This window comes from Gorilla gorilla, chromosome 10 (assembly GCF_029281585.2).
Source record: "Gorilla gorilla gorilla isolate KB3781 chromosome 10, NHGRI_mGorGor1-v2.1_pri, whole genome shotgun sequence".
NCBI classification, from domain to species: domain Eukaryota; kingdom Metazoa; phylum Chordata; class Mammalia; order Primates; family Hominidae; genus Gorilla; species Gorilla gorilla.
Window position 1 is genome coordinate 25058175 of NC_073234.2, and position 17180 is coordinate 25075354.

The window sequence follows — 17180 nt, forward strand, 5'->3', positions numbered from 1 at the left end:
GTCGTGGAGAGAAATGGAATCAACAAATAGCAAAAGGTCATGCAGATATCAAACCAGGTAAGACTCATTCCCTAAGCCAGGATTGAATCCAAGCTACACAGAGGCTACACAAAACCTTGCCAAGTGGTTACAGGTCTTGCTCCCAAGGATGTTAAACAAGATGGAGGTCCTCAGCAAATTTGCTATGGACCATACAGAAAGACATGCAAAGCAGACCAGATTGGCTACAGCTTAAGATCAGCCTCACAAATCGTCTCTCGCAATTAAAACTCTACAGAGAGCCCTCTGCTCAGTCCTGTGGCTGCCCACTGCCCTTCTACTGTCCACCATGGCCCTGCTGCACTCTGGCCGCGTCCTCTCTGGGATCGCTGCCACCTTCCACCTGGGCCTCGCAGCTGTGGCCTCTGCCAGAGCCAGCTCCTGATGGACCCATGTGGAAATGGGACCTCCAGATATCATCCTGGGAGTCATTGAAAACTTTAAGAGGGACACCAATAGCAAAAAGATGAATCTGGGAGTTGGTGCCTACTGGGATGATAACGGAAAGCCTTGGACGTGCTGCCTAGCGTCCCCAAGGCAGAGGCCCAGATTGCCACAAAAAGTTTGGACAAGGAATACCTGTCCATTGGGGGACTGGCTGAATTTTGCAAGGCATCTGCAGAACTAGCCCTTGGTGAGAACAGTGAAGTCTTGAAAAGTGGCCGGTTTGTCACTGTGCAGACCATTTCTGGAACTGGAGCCTTAAGGATTGGAGCCAGCTTTCTGCAAATATTTTTTAAGTTCAGCTGAGATGTCTTTCTGCCCAAACCAAGCTGGGGAAATCACACGCCCATCTTCAGGGACACTGGCATGCAGCTACAAGGTTATCGGCTTTATGACCGCAAGAGTTGCGGTTTTGACTTCACAGGCGCTGTGGAGGGCCTTTCAAAAATACCAGAGCAAAATGTTGTTCTTCTGCATGCCTGCACCCACAATCCCATGGGAGTGGACCCACGTCTGGAGCAGTGGAAGGATACAGCAATAATGGTGAAGAAGAAGAGTCTCTTTGCCTTCTTTGACATGGCCTACCAAGGCTTTACCAGTGGTGATGGTGATAAGGATGCCCGGGCCGTGCACCACTTCATTGAACAGGGCATTAATGTTTGTCTCTGCCAATCATATGCCAAGAACATGGGCTTATATGGTGAACGTGTAGGAGCCTTCACTGTAGTATGCAAAGATGAGATGAAACCAAAAGTGTAGAGTCACAGTTGAAGATCTTGATCCGTCCCATGTATGCCAACCGTCCCCACAATGGGGCCCAGATTGCTTCTACCATTCTGAACACCCCAGATTCATGAAAACAATGGTTGCAAGAAGTGAAAGGCGTGGCCGACCACATCATTAGCATGCGGACTCAGCTTGTCTCCAACCTCAAGAAGAAGGGTTCCACCCACAACTGGCCACATATCACTGCCCAAACTGGCATGTTTTGTTTCACAGGGCTAAAGCCTAAACAGGTGGAGTGGCTAACCAAGGAGTTCTCCATCTATATGACAAAGGACGGCCGCATTTCTGTGGCAGGGGTCACCTCCGGCAACGTGGGCTACTTTGCCCATGCCATTCACCAGATCACCAAGTAATGTACCTGGTGCAAGGAAACAGAGACGACCTTTCTGTCTTCAGCCTCTGCTATTGGGAGCTTCACACAGAGGATGAGAGAGAGTGGATGGTGGTGAGTGGATCATTTTCTTCAACCACAGTGTGTAACACTCAGCAATTGAATGTTTCTCAGAAAAGAACGTGTAGTGACACAGGGCAGAGGGATCCGTGGCTGGTGTCTGGAACATTGTGGCTCTAAACCAAACGCTCCCCTGTCCTTTTATCCCCAACTTTTCTCAAAGAGTTTACGTGTACGAGAAAGTCACCACACCAAAAAACCTGTCAATTATGCCATTGCAATATTTCAGAAGCTTTAACTGAAGTGTCTTATAGTGTCAGGTTCCTCATGAGAAATAGCACACATTAGAGGCTTTGAGAGAAGACCTAGTTCTGTCATGAACACTTGGCCTCATGTCTGTCCTCCCATCATGGAGCAGCCTTATCAACAGACTGCATTGCAGAAATTATGTTTTATGAATACCAGTAAGTCTGCTGCCACTACAGCAAGGAAAAGAATGCAGTTTCCTGTCTTATTTAAGAAAAAGAGAAGGCTCTCTTTTCTCCCTTGCCATTGCTGTTCTTTTCCTTATGCACAAAGATTTTTAATGAATGCAGATTTTTATCTCATTCTACTGCCTATCAACCCCATCCTATTGGGATTTATTTAAGAATAAACATAATTTTCTGCTGATGCCATACCCTCACTTTTCTCAGCAAAGAATAATGGAGAGTAGGTAACTGTACTTTATCTCATTATCCTCTTGAATGATTTTGTAATCTTCTCTGGTTGTGATGTTGTCTCTGCCCAGTTGTACCTCCTCCTTTGTTGAATGTGGTTGTGCAGTCACTCATCTCACACCGTGAGTCCAGTGGCACAGGGTGGTACCAGGAAAGAGGATATTCTAGGCTTTGTGTGCTGCCAGTTGGGTTCAGGCTTCACCTCCTGGAAACCATGTAGACTTATTGCAACCTACAGATTTGTGGAACTTCGAACTTGAGGAAGATGATTTAGGGTATCTGGCAAAAGAAACTTCTAAGCATTGAAGCACTTAAGAGGTGACTTGGGTGCTGTTAAAATATTCAGTTTTAAAAGGGAAACAGAGGATAAAAGTTTAGAAAATGTTCAGCCTGATGATGTGATAGAAAAAAAAACATTTTCTGTTTCTCCATTGTGCACGAGATAAGTGGAATACCTCCTAGCATTCCATAGCACTGTAGGATTACTACAGTTAACAATAATATGTTATATTGTTTCAGAAAGCTAGAAAGAAGATATTAAATGTTTCCAACATAAAGAAATGGTAAATGTTTGAGATGATAGATATGCTAATTACCCTAATAGAATTGTTGTACATCATATCTATCAAAACATCACTACATACTTTATGAATATGTAGTTACTATTTGTCAATTAAGAAACAAAATGGAAGAAAGGAAAAAAAAACTGTAACTAATCTCAAGTTTAAGTATGAAATTGTATTTCCTATATTAAATGCCTACACCCACACTGTGAATAAATTTTATTTATATTAATATGTAAAGTTGTAATGTGAGAAATGAGCTTACGAGGTTGCATTTATGACAAGATTCTGTTCACTGAAGAGAAAGAGTACCTCAAGTATTTCTATTTACCATTAAAAGTAGAACTGATTTCAAAGATCTATATTCAAGAGAACAGAGAAAGAAATTTTAAGATAATTTCTGCAAGTTAAGGTTATTTGTTTTTAAATCTTACCCCAAATAATGCAAATGATGCCGTGTTTTCAAATTTTATTTTCAATAAATCATCAATAACTATTTCCAACAAGTTATCCTGTAAATTTCACAATTATTTGTTATTATTTTGCAAGAAGGTAATATGTGAATTTCAGATTTTTATGCACAGTTGGATTGTAGTTGAGAAAATAACCTTAAGATCCCAAACTTTTTAATGTTGTACAGTTTCTCGTGACTCATACACACTCATGTCAGAAGTGACCCACCACTGAGTCTGATGGTACCACACTTGTCTATTTCCTGTCCAACAAGGTGGATTCACCCACTTGGTTATTAAGGAAATGTCAAATTGCTATATGAGTTTTTAAATGCTTACTCTCAATGTCTGTGATATGGTTTGGCTGTGTCACCACCCAAATCTCATCTTGAATTCCCATGTGTTGTGGGAGGCACCCAGTGAGAGGTAATTGCATCATGGGGCAGGTCTTTCCCGAGCTGTTCTTGTGATAGTGAGTAAGTCTCATGAGGTTTAATGTTTATTATAAGGGGAAATTTTCCTGCACAAGCTCTCTCTGCTTGCTGCCATCCATGTAAGACATGACTTGCTCCTCCTTGCCTTCTGCCATGATTGTGAGGCTTCCCCAGCCACATGGAACTGTAAGTCCAATTAAACCTCTTTATCTGTAAATTGCCCAGGCTTGGGTGTGTCTTTATCAGCAGTGTGAAAACAGACTAATAAAGTCTGTGTTTACCTCACCATGGACTGATAACACATAGTTCATGAACTGCCACTGATCCATGATATACACTTTGAGTAATACCACTCTAAGGCAAAATAAGAGATAGATATATTGTAACTGCTATGATGATGATGTTAGCAGGGGAACTGGGGATGTTACTATAGGCAGATCTAAAAAATCCAATAAAGGTTTTTTCATTTCAATTTTAAAAACTCTACATTTTTTACTAGTAGGGTCTTTTATTAACATGCCACCATCTAGCACTTCACGTAATATATGACTCTCCACACAAATGTTTGCCATTTGTTTATTTAACTAGGTAATAATAAGGAGGAAAGATTTGAGTCAGCTTCAGTAAGCATTTCTAACTGCAACGGACTTTGCAAGTAATCATTTTATTCAAAAGCCAAATAACTTACATTCTATGTGTGTGTCCTAAAAGAATCCTGGCTGTGTACTTATTTACATAACCTTTATTTATTGTCCTTTATATACAAAGGACAATAATGCATGAGGCAGAACATTTCCTTTCTTCTGAGGACAGGAGAATTCTGAATGCAATTCCAGAAATTAATAGTCTTGTGCTTATGTATTAACTTTTTTTCATATATAATAGACATGGGCTTACATTTCATTTACTGTGATGACACATTTGAGAAACCTAGTCAGATTTAAGGCCCTGCAATCAGATCCTTTTATGCCTGTCTTTTAGAGTTTGAAAAAATAAAGAAAAAAAAAATTTAAACCACCGTGATGCACTCAAACTCACTCATTTTTCATAGACACTTTTCTTTATAAGGGTTATATTAGGATAGTTATAGCTATATAGTATTATTATTTTTATTATCCGTATGCATACATAGCAAAATATTTGTTACACAAGCAATAAACTTAGATATTAACATCATATCTCCTTTTCCATACTTCCTCAGAGAGAGTCAAAAGGTGGAAGGACTTATTAAGGCACTACTTCTGAAATGTGATTGAGGTTGTTTCATTATCATGTAAGAAAATTCTAATCTTACTGTATCCTGTGGTGCAAAGTATGTGTGTGTGTATACACATATATATATACACATACATATATATGATATATATATACACATACATATATATGATATATATACACATACATATATATGATATATATATACACATACATATATATGATATATATATATCAACAAATTATAAGTTAAATTGAAGGATGATTATAGCTTTCTATGTCATAGCTAAAAACAATCATAACTGACAAAAAGTCATCTGCTTTTTAAAAATAATTAATACATGTTATTTTAGAATAGTTTTAGGGTTGTGGAAAAATTGAGTGGCAAGTGTAGATTTCTCATTTATCACTTCTTCCTCCCTCACAATTTCCCTTATTATTAACATCGCCCATTAGTGTTGTACAATTTGTCTTGATGAACAAATATTGATACATTGTAAGTAAGTCCATCGTTTAGGGTTCCCTCTTTCTGTTGTACATTCTGTGGGTTTGACAAATGTATGAGATATATCTGAAGCAGCCTCATTGTCTGGGGTAAATACCAAGATTCTTAGTCTCATGGCCAAGGAGATCGAGGTCTCGGACACATACACAGACAGAGTGAGTTTGGAGCAGGAGTTTAATAGGCAAAAGGAAAGAACAGGTCTCTGTTAGAGAGGGATCCTGAGAAGATTGCCAAGTTGTAATAAAAATGTCAGAGTTTTTATAAATGGGCTCTTGAGGAGGGGCTTGTGAGGAGGGGATGTCTTATCTTTCTAGGGCCCAAGGGTTTAGTTGGGACCAGGTGTGCTATCTGTACAGAGCAGATTTTTTTATCATCTCTTAACCCACTCCGTGACCACACAGGCCAACTCTTAGTGTGTGTTTCTTTGTCCTGCTTATCTGGTAGGGAAAGTTTCTGTGTCTGTTCCCATACATCTTCTTGCAGCTGCAGGCATCTTGGTGCGCCTAAAGAGAAAGGAATGTGCTTATTAAGGCCCACTGTTTTAGTGGGGCCCATCGTGTAAGGGTGAAGCTTGGTGATTACCCGGGAGACTCCCGGCTGTCCACCCCAGTCCTTCTGTGTCCCAGCTGTCTTTTCTGTGTTTTACTGTCTGCTCTTTCAGGCCTCTTGTTAGAAAAGTGATTTCTTTGAACTGCATGAGGTTAGCAAGGGAGCTATTTTTGAGCTGCTTTTTGTTAAAAGCCAAGTTTTCTACCAGGGACTGGCTTTACCCTGTCTACCCAAATAATTCGTTTCTGCCTCCTATAACATATCCACCATTACACATAGAATAGTTTCACTGCCTAAAAAGCTCCTGTGGCCCAGGGCGGCAATCGGCCCTGGGTCGAGGCCTCCATTGGGTTCCCCCTAATCCCGGGGACAAGGGCATCCTCTGGGTCCTTATCACAGGGTAAGGGATCCACCAGACCCGGACAAGCGCTCCTAGCTGGAGGAGGGTCGCGTTCCTGCCGGATGTGGAAAGGAAGTCCAGGAATCCCCTTCCTGTCTTTCTGGTTTCTCTCTGGGCTTCCTGCTCGGGTCACAAGCGCCACAAGCGCCGGCGGCTGCGGGGAAACGGTAGGCGGGGGATCCAGCCCCAAGCAAATCTCCCGCGGGCGCGTGGGAGGTGGGGCCAGTGCTGGGCGCAGCTGCGCGTCTCGCCTCGCGCCTCCCGCTCCCCGGGGCTGCGGCGGGGACGCTTCTCTGGAGGGTGTGGCGGAAACTTGAGGCTTGGAGTCCGCGGGACCGGAAGGGGCTCCGTAGCTCGGGGCAGGGTGGGCGCGAGAGAGCCTAGAAGCCCATGTAGCCGCGAATCCCGCAGCCCCAATACACCTCCCTCCGTGCCTCCCCGCCTTTTCTGCAGAGCTCCGCCCTGGAGTGAAGGAGGAGCCGTCACCTGGAGCTCCGAAAAAAGCAGAAGAAGGCGCTTTTTATTTAGCCAGTGTGACCCCGCCAGGGCCTTCTCGGTTGGGTGAGCACTCCCTCTGACCAGGCCATGAAAAGAAAAATCTGTGCGATGCCTCCCCACATGTCACGGGACTCTGACTTGCCTTTGTCGTCAGAGTTTGCAGGACTTTGGGGGACCTGAGAGGGGAGTGCCCCCTAGACGGGCCACGGCTGTCTGTGGCTTAAGGGCTTTTGGAAGGGCGGAGAGAGGGAAACAGGGCGTCCTAGTGGCCTGCTTCAGGGCCACCCACGGGCCCTCCCCCAACCTCTCTCTGATCCAACTTGTTTTTCCAGCCTAGTTGGAAACTTGTGGATGCTGTGACCTCAAGAAGACTTGGCATTTTATTTGGAAGATAGGCATCTATTTGCAACTGTCCTGAGCCCCTATTTTCCTCCCACCTTTCTTGGGGAAACTTGTTTTTAAGGGGTGCCACTGTTTTTGTAACATGTTGCTCCTAGCTCTTAGCATTCATGGTACTGTTGTAACCGTCCAGTGGGTTCACTTTGCCTGCTAGATAGAGCCGATTTATCAAGACGGGGATTACAATGGAGAAAGAGTAATTCACGCAGAGCCGGCTTTGCAGGTGATGGGAGTTTTATTATTACTCAAATCGGTCTTCTTAAATTTGTCTCCCGGAGCAGTACGTTCTAACATTTTTTAGATGTTACAAATGTAACTTTTGGCTAAGTTACATTCCTACTAAGTTATATTCTTACTAACTAAGCCAAATGTTATATTCTAAAGAATGTTTACAGAACCGAAACTAAATATTTGTTACCTGGTACAGTTGTGAAACTTGTTTTTTAAAATGCATCCTGTGATTTAAGTTTTTCAGATCCTGAAACTGAGTTAAAATTTGATCAGTAATAATGCTTTATTTCTCTGTTCTTCTGAGAGATAATTCCTAATGTTGTTTTTCCAACTAGAAGTCTGAAGAGTTATTGTGTTCAGTGTGTACCTTAAGAGTGGTATGAATTTGCGGGAGTCAGGACACACTGTAAGAAAGGTAGAAGAGAAATAAGTGAGCAAGAGAGAAGTGGAACAAGATGCATGTGGAAATATTGCTGCAGGACTTTTCCTTATTTCAGCTAAAAATGGGATTCTTTGTCCCACGGCCACGGAAATTCAGGCTCGCAGATGGTTTAAAGGGTGTGTGAAGCAGAGTTTTATTGGGTGAAAAAGGGAAAAAAAGGGGGAAACAGGTACTCTTGCAAGGCCAGACTCCTTCCGCCGGAGCGCTTCCCACCTGACAGTTTGAATCCCAGGTTCTTCAAATGAAAAACAGGGGCCAGGCTCAGGCTTCTCTCTGCTGCAAACCTTGTGAACTTCCCAAGGCTCCACCTCAGTGGGCAGGCTAATTGGAGTTTCTCCAGGGACCCCTTCCCACCTGGCTGTCTCAGTATTAGTAGGAGAGGCTAGAGATGTAAAAAAGAAGAGAAAGCAGGCACATTTAGAAGATTATTAAGAGAGGCAAATGGGAGATTTGGGGGAAGTTTTAAGGGGAGAGTTACACATTACCCTAGTAGCAATGAAAAAGAATTACGGAAGTCTTAGTATTCTGAACCTTTAAGACAATTTTGCATTAGTGTAGAACCAGAAAGAGTAAAGGTTGATATTTTTATATGAGCCAAAATCCAAACGATATTTACTGCTTAAGATCATCCAATCTTACCCATCTTTCCCCCTGTCTAGAATTTAAGCTGAAGCTCCCTGTTATTCTTGTAGATGTATATTAAACGGACGAAAGTTGGCAGGGACTTTTAAAGTATTATAATTTATATTCAGTAAAATTCACTCTTTTGGTGTAGATTTCTATGGTAAACATATATACTCATGTAACTACCATAAAAGTCAAGATATAGAGCCATACCCACCCACTCGAAATTCCCTCATGTCCCTTTGTAGAATGTCTCTTCCTCTACCCCTAGCCCTTGGCAGCCACTCATCTGTTTTCTGATCTTGCACTTTTGCTTTTCCAGAATGTCACATCGATGGAATCTTGCAGTAGGTAAATGTAGAATCTGACTTCATTCACTTAGCAATAATGCATTTTCAAGTCATCTGTATTATAGTATGTATCATTTGTCAAAGAAAAACAAGTCTGGACTTAGATAGGGAGAAACTTTATTCAAAAGGACTGTTGCAATAGGAATAACACTGATTTCAAAAATATGTTAGTAGGCCAGGTGCGGTGGCTTATGCCTATAATCCCAGCAATTTGGGAGGCTGAGGCGGGTGGATCACGAGGTCAGGAGATTGAGACCATCCTGGCTAACCGGCTGAAACCCCGTCTCTACTAAACAAAATACAAAAAATTAGCCGGGCATGGTGGTGGGCATCTGTGGTCCCAGCTACTCGGGAGGCTGAGGCAGGAGAATGGCATGAACCCGGGAGGTGGAAGCTTACAGTGAGCCGAGATCATGCTCCTGCACTCCAGCGTGGGCGACAGAGACTCTGTCTTAAAAAAAAAAAAAAAAAGTTAGTGGTGTGGGAGAGAGCAGGGGGCAAAGTCTAGGCGTTTCAGCAGGAAATGGTGCAATGTGGTCTGTGGTCAGGTTAAGGCAGGATGTTTTTCGCAAGTCTGTCCTTTGAGGCATTTAGGCAAACTTGTGGGCAAACACGTGTAGGGCCTGTGGGGAGGAGAAAAACCTGACAAAAGTTTGGCCAGCTAACACACAGTAAGAAATTGACAACTGTGAATGTGTGATCGAGTTTTTTCTTTTATTAGGGCTGAGGAATAGTTGTTTACCTCTTCAGCAGCTGAAGCATATTTGAGTTGTTGCTAGTTTTTTGTGATAATGAATAAACCTGGTGTAAAATATTCCTTACAGGTTTTTGGGTAAACACAAGTTTTCACTTCCCTTGTTTAAATACCTAGGGATAGGATGGCTAGGGCATGTGGTGAATTTACATTTACCATAACAAACTGCTTAACTGTTTTCCAAAATGCCCATAACATTTTGCATTTCCAGTGATGATGCATGAAAATTCCAGTTGCATCCTGTCCATTCTCTCACTGCTATAAAGAAATAGCCTGAGACTGAGTAATTTGTAAAGAAAAGAGGTTTAATTGGCTCACCATTCCACAGGCTGGCCAGGAAGCATGATTCTGGCATCTGCTCAGCTTCTGGGGATGCCTCAGGAAACTTACAATTCATGGCAGAAGGCAAAGGGGTAGTCCATACTTCACTTGGCCAGAGCAGGAGGAAGAGAGGAAGTGAGGGAGGGCACCACACAGTTTTCAACCGCCAGATCTCACGAGAACTCACTCTTATCACGACACAGTGCCAAGGGGGAAATCTGCCCCCATGATCTAATCTCCTTCCACCAGACCCCACCTCCAACGCTAGAGATTACAATTCAACATAAGATTTGGGTGGGGACACAGATCCAAACCATATCACATCCCTTCCTCACCAGCAGTTGTTTCTTTTTCTGTTTTGTTTGTCACTCTAATAACCATGTAGTAGTCACTCATGGTTTTAATTTGTATTTCTCAAATGGCTGGTTATTTCAAGCATGTTTTTATGCACTTGTTTGCTATTCATATATCCTCTTTAATCAAGTATATCTCCAAATCATTGGCCCACTTTTTAATCTAGTTTTCGTTTTCTTATTGTTGAGTTTTGAGTTCTTAATATATTCTAGATACAAGTCGCTTTTTAGAGAGATGTTTTTCTGCCTTTGCTTGTCTTTTTATTCCCTTTTCAGGGTTTTTTTCTAGCAGAGTTTTAATTATGTTAAAGTTCAATTTATCAATTTTTAAAATATTGATAATGCTTTTGGTGTTGTATGTAAGAAATTTTTGCCTAATTCAAGTTCACAAAAATGTAATTTTCCTCTTCTAATAGTTTTAGGGTTTGAGGCTTTATATATGAGTCTAAAATTTATTTTGAGTTAATTTTCTTATAAGGTATTAGATGTGAGCTGAGGTTCACTGTTTTGCATTAGGACACTCAATTGTTCCAGCACTACATGTTCAGAAAATATTACCCCTTACCTACCTGATTACTTTCCACGTCTGTCAAATGTCAATTGACCATACACGTTTAGATTTGTTTCTGAAACCTTTTTTCTGTTCCATTGATTTATGTGTCTGTTCTTTTGTCAATATCATACTGTCTTTGTTTCTATTACTTTGTAAATTATGAAAGCAGGTTCCCTGATTTCCAAATTTGGCCATTTTTTTTTCCTTCAAAATTGTTTGGCTATTCTAGTTCTTTGCTTTTTCATATAATTTTAAAATTACCTTGCTTATTTCTACAAAAAATTCATACTGCAATGTTTATCAGGATTGCACTGAATCTCTAAACCTGTTTGGGTATAATTGACATCCAGCAATATTGCATATTCCAATCTATGAATATCTTATATCTCTGTTGATTCAAGTCTGCTTTGATTTCTTTGTCCCTTTGGTTTCCAGCTTTCATCATACTGATCCTAAGCATATTTTGATATATTTATTTGATATCTTTCATGTTATTATAAATGACACTGTTTTTATATTTAAATTTCCACTTCATAATTATGAATATGGAAATATAAGTGATTTTTATATATGAACATAGGTAATCCTGTAGCTTTGCCAAATTCATTTATTCTCATAGCCATTTGGTAGATTCCTTAGAATTTTACATGCAGACAACTGTGTTGTCTGTGAATAGCAATGCTTTTATTTCTTTCCAATCTGTATGACATTTATTTCTTTTTTCTTGCCTTTTTGCCCCTAATAGGACATCCAGTAAAATGTTAAATTGGATTGGTGAGAGAGATCAGACATCCTTGCCTTGTTCTATGTCACTGGGGGAAAGCATTTATTCATCGTTAGGGTTGTTGCTAGTTGTAGTTTTTCTGTAGATGCCCTTTATCAGGTTGAAGAAAGTTCTTCAATTTCTAATTTGTTGAGTCTTACTATCGTGGATGAATATTAAGCTTTTCACATCCTCTTGCTGCATTTATTCAGATGCTCATATGTTGTCCCTTGTCTCATTCTGTCAATATGGTGAATTACATTGATTTATTTTCTGCTTCCCTTGTTGCTTCTAACCAGCTGCTTTACTATGGGGCTAAATCTGGATTGTGTATGTTTCTTTTTCATCCCAATTTCTACTCTTTTTCCAATAACTGGAAGATTCCCTGGGGGTGGGGAGAATTCGATTTTTATCTCTAGCCCTCTTTGGGCCATTATTCTCATTTATGAACCAAGCCCTTTTGTGAAAGGAGTTGGCAGTAGGAGAATTGAAGTACATCTGATCTTAGTGTTGATTCTATGATAAATTTTTTCTCCCTACGATATTCCTGAGATTGAGATTCTGATGTTTCTATTTTACAGATAAAACTCTGCAAAGACAATGTCTAGCACTTATATCTCCAGTGACTCCTGTCAAGGTTTATTGTTGCTTGTTCATCATTGCAGTCCTGACTACAAGTGTGATTGCACTTTCTATTGTTTTGTCAGGTAAGTTACTTGTTCTCCAAACTGTACAATATTCTCCATATGTTTTTGTTGTCAATAAATATTTATTAAGCTCCATTATGTGCCTGTCACTGTGTGAAATGCTTGAATTACATCAGCAAACAAAATACACACAAAAGAATTCCTGCCCTTTGGAACTTATATTCCAGCAGAAAAACACAAGTAAAAATAAATAAGGGTGGAGGTATAACAGGTTGCAATAGGTTGACAAAACTAAGCCTTCTTAGGAAGATGACATTTCAGCAACCTTTCGAAAGAGATGGAGGAACCATGTGAAGGAACCTATTCCAGGCAGAGAACAAGTAGACCAAAAGCCTGAAGGAGGACTCTTCCTGGCTTATTTGAGGAAGAGCAAGGAGGCTGCTGTAGGTGAAGCAAAGTGAAGATGGAGAAGAAGAGTGATACCATGGGGAATCAGGAATGGAGGAACCTTGAGGGTCAGTTAAAGACTTTGGCTTTGACCTTCAGTGCAATAGGGAGACTAGATGAGGGAAGTTGTACGAGAGGAGTGTCTTGATGTGACTTTCATTGTAGAATAATCATTTAATTGCTATATTGAGACTAGGTAGGGGAGGGTGGTCAGACTCTGGATATTTTGAAAGCTGAGCCAACAGTATTTTATGTCAAATTGGATAAAACGTCTCAGAAAGAGGAATGTCAAAGGTAAGCCTGTCTTTTCTTTTGAGCCTTGGCAAGAATGCATTTGCCGTCCATTGATATGAGAAAGGCTATGGGTATAGGAATTCCGCTTACGGAACTATTTCCTGACAAGTTCCTCTCAGAATTGTCATTTTTTATTAAAAATAAAGTAAGATCTCTACTTGAAATGTTTTCAGGCAAATCACCTAGCCTTAAGAGCTGGTATCTTCTACTTAAGCAGATTGAGAATGCACGAAAGTACAGAGAACTGTATACATAAAAAAATCATCTCTTGTATAGAGGTAATAGATCCTCAGCATTGCTTTGTCAAGAGAAAGAAGGGCTAATATGAGGGAGGATATGGAAAAATCATCCGTATGACCCTGTGAAAGTACAGTACTATGGAAGTCGATGCTATAGAAATTGATTTCCTTGAAACTGTTAGTGTCAGTGTAAATTTCAGAAAGTCAAGGGTGCAGATACCCAGCTGGAAACCACTGGACTGATGATTGTTGTGCTTAGGATAAGGCACTTTGTGATGAGTTAGGAAAACAACAATCAGATATGTACACTTCAAAATTGACCTCAGGAAGGTAAGCAGAAAAATAGATAAAATGGGTGAGAAAATTTCTTTATTATGTTTCATTGTGATTGTCTCACTTTTAGCAAGAAAGGAAAAGCCAGTGGTAGAGTCATCTAAATACGCTGCTTGCCCAAAAAGCTGAATTAGATTTAGGAGTAAATGTTTTTATTTTTCTGAAGGCATAAGAAATTGGACATTGAGTCAAACATTCTGTGTCTCATTAGAAGCCAGCCTTGCTCAGTTTGCAACTATGGAGGAACTGGTAAGAGATATTTTTGGATCATGTTTTCTGTTAAATACTTAGCCCCCTGAGGCAGGTCGGCTACATAGGGTTAAAGCTGAAATACTAAGAAGGATCCCATTTCAGGGGCATGAGATGTGTTTTCATGTCTAACATTTGTTGAGGGTGTGTTCTCTGCCTGGAACCCTGTGAGACATTTTGGATATATTTCCCCATGTAATGCTCATGGTGAGCTGGTAAGATGAGATGTATTGTTCTCATTCTATTAAGAAGTAATTATATAATTTGTCATCTAGATTAAGACATATAGGGTATTAAAAGTGATCATTAATACATTGGTGGAATGACAAGCATAAACTGAGAATTTCCCAATGAAACTGGGATATATGCTCACTTTAAATAAAGTAATTTAGGATCAGAGACGTTAAATGACTTAAACTGAGAACTGGGAATTAGTCTCACTCCAGAGTTTATGCTGCTTAATTATACCACGCTGCCAGTGAAAAAGAGAAGGGATAGGGAAGAGAGACTCCAGAGTAATATGAAAGAAAGGGGCTCATGGTGTTAGTTTCTGTTTTATTATAGAATTTCCTGAAAAGATATAAAGGCCCTTCTGACCATTGGATTGGCCTTAGAAGAGAATCATCCCATCACATTTGGAAATGGACAGACAACATGGAATATAATAACATGTATGTTTTGAGACTTCTCATCTTTTGCTGTGTTTATGTATGGTTATGTGTGTGAGTTGTGTTTATGAGATAAGAAATGTAGTATCATGGAAAACTTACTGCAATATGAGGTAAGAAATCTAAACCCTTTTTATGCTCTTCAGTTTGTTAGCTGTGTCTTTGGGAAAGCTTTACCTGTGATTTCAGTTGAAGTCTTTAACATGACAGTGACATTTCTCACAATTTTACACTTTCATCCACTGATTTAAAACTGCTGAAATCCCTACTTATAGCTGATGTGCAACAAAGGTTCTACAATCATAGGAAGCCACTGAGGAGCTGATATCCACAAGGCTGTTAAGCCCACTCTTGCAGATGTTGCATCCATTTACAATAGGAAAGCATCCTGGGAACTCATGGGAATCTCTCCCTCCTAAAGCTTTATCACCAGAAGGAAACTAGTAACAGTTCCTTGGACTGTGAACATTTCAAAGGGGTATTTTGAATATAATCATTACATTGCAGCAGATAAAATGTAGGAACCCAGTCATATCCATTTATCAAAGCTAAGCCCTTTCAGGAATTTACTAGTTTTTTTTTTTTTTTTAGTTTTCACACATTTATAAAACAATTTGGGAGGAGACTGGAAATCATCTTGACTGAAGACCACCAATGGCAGCAGTTCATTTGGGTACGGCAGCAAGCATCAGTTAAATACCTATCAACATAGCTGGGCTTGGTATGGATGAATGATAAGCTTGTGATTTTCAAGCAAGGACCTTGAGGACATAAAGGACACTAAATACAGAAATGGTTTATATTACTATGAAGCAATATTAATGACAGACTTTTGCTTTTCTCTTATTCACATTGAAATATGGAGGGGGTGCAGAAGATGATAGGGGAGGAACAAATGCAGGTGTCTAACTTACAAATATTTAATATTTTTGTGTTTGGATTTAGGCTTGCTATCAGAGGAGGTGGAGAATGTGCCTTCCTGAATGACAATGGAGTCAACAGTGGCAGAATCTACATGAACAGAAAATGGATTTGTAGCAAGCCAAACAATTATGTCTACAGTTGCCAGTTATGTCCCCACTGGGATACTACCTAGTAGAGCTGTGAGAAGAGGGCCACCATCCTCCAGACTCCAGAATGGTGGAATCAGCAGCAGCTTCCACCATGCCCCTGGAAAAACTGCAAGTAACAGACCTGCACATGTATCCCCTACATCTAAAATAAAAGTTGGAAAAAATGGAACTTTGATGTTAAGATGCACTGATACAAAACTTAAATTTTGGTCTCCTACATTAAAACAATATGAGTCTCTTAAAATATTGATTTGTTCTTAGTAAGATTACAAGAGGCTTTGATTTTTAATTCTGCAATGTTTCCTTAACAGCCATTCTGAATTACAAACTAATTCCTATTTCTGCCACATTCCTTCCTGAGAACTGTCTAGTCCTGGTTTGGGATTTATCTTAAAGGTCTAGAAATGCAACATTTTACTTCAGCAAAACTTGATTCTATATTGTTGTTTTTTCTTAATGTGTCAAAATTGTTTTGTTACTAGGATTTCCTATGTTGTTACTAAATGTATTCCCCTGATCAAGGTCACTGGCCTAGAAAACAAAGATTCTGTGTTTTACCAAGATAATTCCCAGTGCTTCATGGTGTCTTTATTAGGCTTTGACTGCTTAGGGAAACTGAGCTTTAAAGGGGTAAAAGTTTTTCCATCCATGTAACTTTCTGAGGTCTTTAGGTTGTCACTCTGATTAAATGAGTAGTATTCTTAGCAGTGACTTATTATCTGTTGAAGGAAGTATTTTAAGCTTTTTGACATCTTTGGCGGGTTTCTCTAGAATCCAAATCCTAAATTAAGCCTTTTGGCCTAAAATTGACTGGGATTTTCCCAGGTGGACCCCCTAGATATGCTCCTCCAAAGGCTTGTCTTTCTTGTAGAGTTATTAAATGATTAGGCTTATTTGGCAAATACTGCTAGAAGCATTGTCAAATAAGAAATGGTGTTTTACCTTTCTTTAAGCTGTGTTTGTGTAAGTTCATCATTTATAGAAATGTGAAATTTTATGAGATTCCTAAGATACTGACATGCTGAGATACCTGTAATAATTGCAATTTTTATGTTGGATGATTGTATGCCACAGAAACACTTAAATTTCCTGGTTAATTGGTAACGTTAATCAGATCTTTACCTATGGCTGTTCTGGGTTTTTGTCATTCACAGTTATTATTTTAATTTCTTCTTTGGAAGCGTTCGCAATCAGCTATAGTCCAAAATTGCTAATTAAGATCAAGCAAAACAAAATTAATTACATAAAATTAATTTATAAGGATGTTTTTATGACTTAAATGTTTTATTTTCCAGAGCCAAGGAAATTTTCTGTCACAAGCTATCTATCGTTTGCAATAATTTGATAAATAATCCTTTGTGAACAAATACGGAAGCATTTACTTTTTCTCTCTACTTGATTCCTGCAAAATTCAGAAACTGTTTGTGGATATTTTTAGTTTTATT

At 39.8% G+C, this 17180-nt stretch overlaps 1 pseudogene; it reads left to right on the top strand.

Annotated features, from left to right (window-relative positions):
* Nucleotides 1-328: 328 nt before the first annotated feature.
* Nucleotides 329-17102, top strand: LOC101149094 (aspartate aminotransferase, mitochondrial-like; annotated as a pseudogene).
* The last annotated feature ends 78 nt before the right edge of the window (nt 17103-17180 follow it).